We start from the raw sequence: 8,900 nt of genomic DNA, 5'->3' as shown, positions 1-8,900 counted from the left end.
TTCTACAGAGTGGTAACAATATTTCTTTTTCTCAGAATGTTCAGGAAAATGAAACTCCCCTACTCTAAAACTTGACAGTAATGGCCTGATGTATGTACTTGTTTCTTCCTTTAAGCTGATTGAGTGACAGGAATCGTCGTCGGTCGGACGTTGGTGACTGGATGAAGCTTCATGCCCTTTTGGATGAACATCACCAGAAGGGTGGAGAGCACCATCCACATTGAGTTTGATTGTTTGAACGACCCCTAACCCAGGAGGTTCCCACTTGGAAGCTACAGAGGATGGACTGGTGCTGCTAAATATTTTAGTGGAATTAGTTTGAAATTACTAAAGTTTAATAAAATATTTTCCAGTTTACTATTGGTCGCCTACCTAAGCCATGAGCATTCATGTTACCAAAAGGTTTATGTTCAGAGTTAAACTCAATGATGTCTTACCCAAAACAAAAAAAAAAAAAAAAACTCAATGATGTCTAAATTTAATTGGAGCAATCAGCAATGAGCAGATTAGCAAAGGAATCTAGTGGATGGCTCAGCAAAAGTTGTGTAAGGCAAAAGATGAAGGTGGACTGGGCTTTCATGAGTTGGAGGCTTTCAAATAGAGCACTCGGAAAGCAATGCTCGACAATTATAAATGAGCTCAATTCCATTTTCTTTTTTGGTCAAAAGAGCCCAATTCCATAATCAGCCAGATTCGTATTTACCCAAAAATAAAATTCTAAAAGCATCACAACGTGACTTCATGAGAGCATCATTAATGAAGATAGAAAATGTATAAATGAAGATATCACAAAAAAAGCTCTTTTATTTTATATTTTAGGAAAATGATTTTGGGTCTCAATTTTGTGACTCAATGTGGTGCTTCAATCTCATGTGGCAAATTTAAGTAGTACACATCAATTTTTATTGCCAACTCATATTATTATTTGTCAAATAATATTTAGCTAAATACCTATTTACCCCTTAAATTACTAAAACATGTAACCAGACGCTCTAAATTTTCATTCACACCTCCAACCCAGCAGCCTCACCCCTCCCATGGGCATCTCACCTGCAGTTCGCCATCGGCAACCTCCACCGTCGGCGCTAGCGAGCCCAGTTGGCTCTTTGGGCTTCAGTTTGTATAGAATTTAGGGACCTTTCTTTCCCTTCTATAATGTTAGATTGAAAAGTTGCTATGCACTGATGTAGTGTTTGTGTATGTTAATTTGCTAGGATGTGTTTTAGCTTTATCCGACTGGATAGATTTTGATCTCAACTCGTAAAAGCTGAATTGATGTAGTGGACTTCTTGTACACGGATTGTATATATTTTCTTAGAAATATTTGTGCAATGTGCATCAAATTGCTTATATGTTATGAAGAGATTGATGAACATGGGGGAGATCATACCATACCAGCATCAATGGATTGGATCACATTCACATCAGAAAGGGTTGACTAAAGTTTCAGTAAAGGCACCATCATTCATGCATGCAAAGTACCAAAAATTATGGTAGTGTATCCCAAAATGAGCTTTGGATCGACTTGTACATTGTATTTTTCTGTTTCGGATCAACATCAATGCACAACAACAATTGAATGATGATGTTGGACTGATAAGTGAGGAAGATGAAGATTTTTTTGTTTTTTCGGTGTTAAGGATAAAGAAAATTAAAAAAGGGTAAAATAAGTTATACAATACTTGATGTAGCAAGCATTTCTCCTCATTTTTAACGTGTGTACAAAGTATGGAAAAAAGAATCTCCTATTCGATCTCAAACCTCCATTTTTGTAAAACAAATTATGTCATAGCTCAAAGTAGGTCGCTGTAGGCATATCATTAAAAAAACGATTTTTCAAACGCTCCAAAGACGACACTACGTTTTTTATAATCTTTTTCTAAAGTTATTTCCTTGAAGCTCTTAAAAGGATTTTTTAATCATATCACGAAAAAACAAAAATCAAAAGTTCCAAGAACCTTTACGAGTGGAAAACTAACATTTGGGCACTACTTCTTTCCATGTAATTGCAAATAGGCTTAATTATTGATTTACTATCCAAAATTGTAACTCATTCCCACTTAACTATCTGAAAGTTTTTTTTGTCCCAGATTACCACTTGTAACTTACATCCGTGTCCCATTTTACCTTGTTCCGTCAACAATTCCGTTAAAAATGATGACCTGGCAGTTAATGCTGACGTGGCGCGCTCGATGTGCGCCACGTGTCACATCTTTGCTTTTATTTTCAGATTTTTATTTTATTTTTATAAACTTTAAATATTAATTAAAAATAACTCCGAACTTAAAAAAATACACAGAAAATTTCTACGGACTCTTCTTGACTAGTACTAGAATCTGAAAATAAAAGCAATGTAATTTGGGCAAAGAATGTGGAGCTTTTTACATTAATAATTGTTTTATTTCTATACCCCTATGACTGACCCTCCCATCTTACCTTAAAAAATGTTGCTATTCATACTATTAAGAATGTTCTAAAACTAACTGGTTAGTAAGTTAATACAAAACTAACCACCCTGTTGGGCCAACCGCACAATGTAATCTCAAAATCCGAAACGTCCATTTTTTAGGCCCTACTTCAAAGATCATCCCTGTAAAAAATCTCCAAAATTGGAAGTCATTTAGTCATTGATTATAACAACAACTATTTATATGCTTTTATTGAAAACACTGATTGTCTATTTATTTGATCTCAATTAGATGACTAAATGATTTCCGATTTAGTTGATTTTTTGCAATGATGATCTTTGAAGTATGACCTAAAGAATTGACGGTTCGGATTATGAGATTAGTTATGTGGTGATTCCAAAAGCATGATTAGTTTCGTATTAACTTGCTAACCAGTTAGTTTTAGAGTACTCCTCTCATACTATTGAATTGTTGTTTCAAGCTAAACAAATTAACAATGAAAACTTGAAGGGTATAAGTAATTAATTTGAAATGGAAAAACATCCCTCAAATAAGAATGAGTTTTCACAATTAATTAAGTGTATCGTCAACATCTTAACATAGATCTGTTAGTCGTTTTTACTCATAATTCAAGTGATCAATCTTCAAATTATATATACAACAGAAGAGGCAAACTAATTAACATTCTTGTCTTTTTCTTATGATGTGATCGATTAACAACTATTTTTTGGCACCTATTAGTATACAACAAATTGTAAAGGAATGTTGCATCTAGATAGAGCCAAACCATTCTACATTTTCTTTTTAATATTTTGGCATATATGCTGACTATTGTACATATAAATGATCACAAAGCCATTCATATCTAAAAAAATTTGAAGGCATTAGACAAAGAATGAAATTTACCCGTGGGTCTCCGATTACATACTTGTTCTTCCTTACGTGGTTATTCTTAACTATTGCTCATGCTAAATCAAATTTAGAAAAGAGGTCAACATATATTGTTCATATGAACAAGTCCTTTATGCCAAAAATATTTACTAGCCATCATAATTGGTACTTATCACTTATTGATTACACCAGATTTTCAAAACATTTCTCATTTGACGAATCTCACTCTATCCCATCCATTATTTATAGTTATGATAATGCAATACATGGATTTAGTGCTTCTCTATCATTAAAGGAGCTAGAGGTTTTGAAGAAGTCCAGAGGTTATGTTTCATCATACAGTGAACAAGTTATTCAGCTTCATACAACCCATACCCCTGATCGATTTCTATCTCTGAATCATTTATCTGGCTTATGGCCTACCTCAAAATATGGCAAAGATATTGTCATTGGTATTATAGATTCTGGTATATGGCCAGAGCACCCAAGTTTTAGTGATGATGGTATTACCAAAAATGATCCTAGTAAGTGGAAGAGATTTTGTGAGGAAGGCCAAGATTTCAATTCCTCCATGTGTAACTTTAAAATCATAGGAGCTAGGTACTTCAAAGAAGGTGTGTTATCTGCAATTGAAGGATTAAAAATAACCATGGACTCTGCTAGGGATAATGTTGGTCATGGTACCCTGGTTTCCTCTATTGCTGCTGGGAACTTTGTAGATAAAGCATCTTATTTTGGTTATGCTGCTGGAACAGCCAAAGGTGTTGCACCCAAAGCTAGATTGGCTATTTACAAGGTTCGTACAAATGACATACCTGCCCACCCATCTGATATTCTAGCTGGTATCGATCAAGCTATCGAGGATGGTGTTGATGTAATTTCCATATCATTAGGAAGCAAAGGATTACCATTGTATAATGACCCTATAGCAGCAGCTTCATTTTCTGCTATGGAGAAAGGCATAGTTGTTTCATGTGCAGGAGGAAATGAAGGTCCGGGCCTCGGAACAATATACAACGGTTTTCCATGGGTTATAACGGTCACTTCAGGCTCAGTGGACCGTTGGTTTGCTGGAATTTTGATTCTAGGAGATGTGCTAAAAGTTACAGGGTGGTCTACATTTCCTAGCCCTCACATAATACCAACTTTGCCTCTTGTGTATGAAAAGACAATATCATCATGTGATAACTCTAAATTGTTATCTCAATTCTCTGATCATGGCATCATCTTATGTGATCAAGGGAATGTTACTCATCAACTATCTACTCTCACCTCCTCAGATATTTGGGGAGCTATAATTATTAAGGATGGTTATATTCCATATACTGTAACTTGTCCATGTATTGTGATCGGCTCAAGGGAAGCACAACAAGTGTTTGAATATATAAGATCAAACAAATCAATGTCAGCCTCCATACAATTCCAACAAACCATCACAGATACGAAGTTTAGTCCATATGTACTTTATGCTTCTTCAAGAGGTCCTTCGCAGAGCTATTCTTATACTTTGAAGCCGGATGTAATAGCACCTGGTCAACTAGTTTTAGGTGCTTGGATTCCAAAAAAACCAGCAGCTGATATATGGTCAGGTATAAAAGGTTTGTCTTTATATAGTAACTACACTTTTATATCAGGGTCATCTTATGCTTGCCCTCACGTTTCTGGGTTAGCTGCCCTTTTGAAAAGTGCACATCCAAAATGGAGTCCTGCTGCTATTAGATCAGCCATAATGACAACTGCGAATCCATTTGATAATACTAGACACCCAATTCGAGATGCTGCTGATGGTTTAAAATTTGCTTCACCTTTAGCAAGGGGAGCAGGTCATATCAATCCAAACAAAGCACTTGATCCAGGTTTGATTTATGATGTTACACCACAAGATTATGTGAATTTATTGTGCTCCATGAACTTTAGTTCAGAAGAATTGTTTCGGATTACTAATTCTCACAACTTAGATTGCTCCAGTCCTTCTACCGATCTTAATTACCCGTCACTACAAGAAAAACAAGCAAAGGCAACCAATTTTTTTTGGTTGGCATAGAGGCAACTGCCACCATTGCTAGTGTGTAATGTCCCTTGCCACACTGCAGTCACCATATATCATGTGCGAGGTTGGTGTTGGGGTGGCAAGGTAGCTAAGGCCACCCACATGTAAGCATGGTGGAAGCTTCTGCCAAAACCTGCAGTGTCAGTCTGACAGGTCCGGTTCTCACTAATGCTGCAGTTAGTGGGTATCACTTGTTCACCATCTCTATTGGGGTTGCTAAATTGGTGGATGATTGATATTATTAATTAATGTCATGCCATGGTTTCTTCTACTATCTTGGTAACAGTGGGTATGAATGCTCACTAATAACAACCATTGCTTACTGCACTCCCACCTTATTGGTATTAGTTTCTGATTTGGTTTCAGAAATTAAATATCTTCCACCATGCAAGAACTTTGATGACTATTTATATGAGATTGAGAATGTATTTTCCCACCAAAACGATTGCTGCAGTGGGATTGAATGTATGAATAGTGTCCAATTAATCTTTCATTTGCAACAGTCCGAATATGCATTTGAAGATTCCAGTGTGCTCTTATAATACTAAGGATGCTTGCAATGGCTGTTACACCATATTATTCATAAAATGTGGAAAGGCTAGACTATTATTGGAGGAAGCATGCTTAACTTTCAGTCCAGCAATCTCATTAATAGGAGGGGTATGTAGCAGAACCTCAATGCCATATAAGAAAAATTAAAAACAAATAATTGACAACTCAAGTTGCACAGCTGAACCCACAATCACTGACTTTCTTCATTGATGCAAATACGACTTGCTATATACATTGAAATTGCATGTTTAATTCAAGTAGCGGTTCAAGTGCATAGTTACAACCACTCTAATATCCTTTCCCCATACTTTTCACAATTTCTAAAACAAAATGAAACTTAGATACCAAAAACAACAAAAGCTTAATCACTAGCTGCAAAACACTTAGTCATATGATCCCAACAGAATATCCACACTTCCAAACTTGGTGATATTTATCATAGTCTAAACCATAATATAACCCACCAAGTTTATAGTTGTATCACAAAAGCTGTTCAAAATACTAGCAGTATATTACTCAAAACAACAAAAAGTATTCTTACTGGCAGCCATGATTTTTTTTGCTATGTCGATCAGTTGTGTTGTGACCTCCCAACCCTGCTGCTTGAAGCGCCTGCATCTCCCGAAGCACCATCCTCTACTCCCATGTCATTCCTAGCATGCTGTTGCGCCAACTGTTGGGGACCAGCCATTCCTGCTGTAGAAAATGGCGTAATCACACCTGGCATCTGTGGAAGGTGGAAGGAATTTGTGCCAGTCTGAACTGGGGGCAGTGGGGGTGCCAAGGATGGAGTGTTGCCGGTGCTTGTGCCAATGCTGCCCCTTAAGTAGCTGTCTAAAGCTATGGTAAGCCTTCCATTCAAGTTGAAATCCATGTGGGACTGTTGCCTTTGAATGTTCAATATATCTTGAGTGTTTACCATTGCAATCCTCTCCAATTCAACCCGTACTGCTCCATCACATTGCGGTTGTGCTCCATCTCAAGCTTTTGAAGCTCCACTTGCCTGGTTGCCTCAGCCACCAGCAGTTGATTAGCCAACCTCAGTTGTTGAAGTTCTGCCCCAACCCCACGACGCTGAATCACCTGCCCAAGTATATCTGCAGGGGTTACCCCAATTCCATAACCCTTTACTCGTCCATTGCTCTCAGGTCCTACTACATCTGAAATATCTTATTGTAGACAGCAGGAGTGATAGGTGGGTTTTCTGGCATCTCCTCATACTCTGCCACAAGCCTATCCATCTCATCCTGTCAATCCAACAAAATTTTGTTACAACATGTACATGTTTATGTCAACCAATAGAAAAATCCTACCTGCCTAATACTATTTTTTCTCTAATGAAGTAACATTAATGTGGCTGCATTCTTGGTGAGAGTAGTTAGAGCATCACCAAACTTACCATGATTTCCCGAGAAGCCTCGTCAATAGGGTTGCCATTTGTTCTGCGGTGAGTTAATTTGAATAGCTCAATTCGGTTTGGTTCATGACCATCATGATCCTGAGCCTGTAAAGAAAAACGCACTCTTTAAATAATAAAACCATATGACTTTAAAAATGCATTGCTTACTTCAGATAACATGTAAGGTCACAAAGTATTGGGAGTCTATTTACTTACGTATTCATCCCTCACTTGCGTGTGTGACTTCGTTCCACTAGTGTGTCCCATTAGAAGCTTCCCTCTGTTAACTGTGTTAATTACACAGCGTTTCTATTCCATACACACCATTAGAAGCTTAATAAATAAAAGCACATTATCATGGGTGTCTTTCTATGACTATCCATATTCTAAACTCAGATCACTGCCAAATAAGATTTCCTTTATGAAAAAAAGTGATGTAGGACAAGGTCAGGTTTTGAAGATTGGGGAGTTGACCTCACTGCATGGTCCGGTTCTCCAAAACCTCCCCTAGTGAAAATATAGCTCATGTATAATTTTCCCGACTCGAGGTCCGGACTTCCAATAAGAGGTCCGGACTTCCCTGCTTGAAATCTCCATTTCAAGCTGCGTCGTCTCTGAATATCCGGTTCTCACAAGCTGAAACCGGACCTCCCTGCGTGCAAATTCCATTTCACTGCTGCTACCTTCTATGGAGATCCGGTCCTCCAGTGTAGAGTTCGGACCTTCTCCCCTCATAATTTTGGCTTTCTGTTTTTTTTTTCTTTTCCTTTCTTCAACCAACTATTACCTCCCCTGTCATGTTAGGGGTCTCCTGAACCACGTCAACATCCACAAAGGGTTGAGATATTCCTTCTGATTAGGAGTTAGCCATTGAGGTGGACTCACACTAAGCAAAACAAATCCAAACATGGTTAACTGTATTTGGCACATGATATAATGAAACCAACTGGATTCCTTCTATGGCTACTTTGATATAACAATAAAAAATTCACAAGATCCACCTCACAGACAATATAACTAACATTCAGTAGGGGTTTCAAAAGATTTCAATGTGAACTAAAAAACAATAATCATATAAATCCACTACTCCATTTAATACTTTAGATTATTTGTTAAGCGAATGCTCATATATTGTTCTGCCACATGCCATTTGTTTTTAACAAATTATCACTGAACAAATTTGGTAAAGTTTTTCCTTTTCACACTTGCATAATAAACGCTTATTAAAAATTTAAATCTCCCACTAGCCTCAAATAAGAACACACAGAGGCATTCACACTTTTTGTTAGTTTTATTTGGTCAATTTCTAAGTCATATCATCTGGGTGAACTTCCATGTGTATCATAACAGCATCAACTGTGATAATGTATGGTGGAACATGTAAAAGTGCTTTTACTAACTCTCTGAACCAAGTACTTCCAGTAGTGATGCTATGGAAAAAATTTTGTTTTTAACTATATAAATAACAGTATATCCTAAGTTCCATTACCATTGAACAATCTTAGGTCATACTCTGTCCATTAAGGTTGAAAGCTACAACACAAATAACCTCTACAAGGTCTAAACAGTTTGATATTTATTGCAAATGACAAAAACTGAG

General features: G+C 37.0%; 1 pseudogene; it reads left to right on the top strand.

Moving 5' to 3' along the window:
• The first annotated feature begins 3,417 nt into the window (after positions 1-3,417).
• Positions 3,418-5,585, top strand: LOC147291241 (subtilisin-like protease SBT3 pseudogene; annotated as a pseudogene).
• Positions 5,586-8,900: the final 3,315 nt, after the last annotated feature.

The sequence above is a fragment of the Dryas octopetala genome, chromosome 3 (assembly GCF_963921425.1).
Source record: "Dryas octopetala chromosome 3, drDryOcto1.1, whole genome shotgun sequence".
NCBI lineage: Eukaryota > Viridiplantae > Streptophyta > Magnoliopsida > Rosales > Rosaceae > Dryas > Dryas octopetala.
This window is presented reverse-complemented; position numbering and strand designations above follow the sequence as displayed.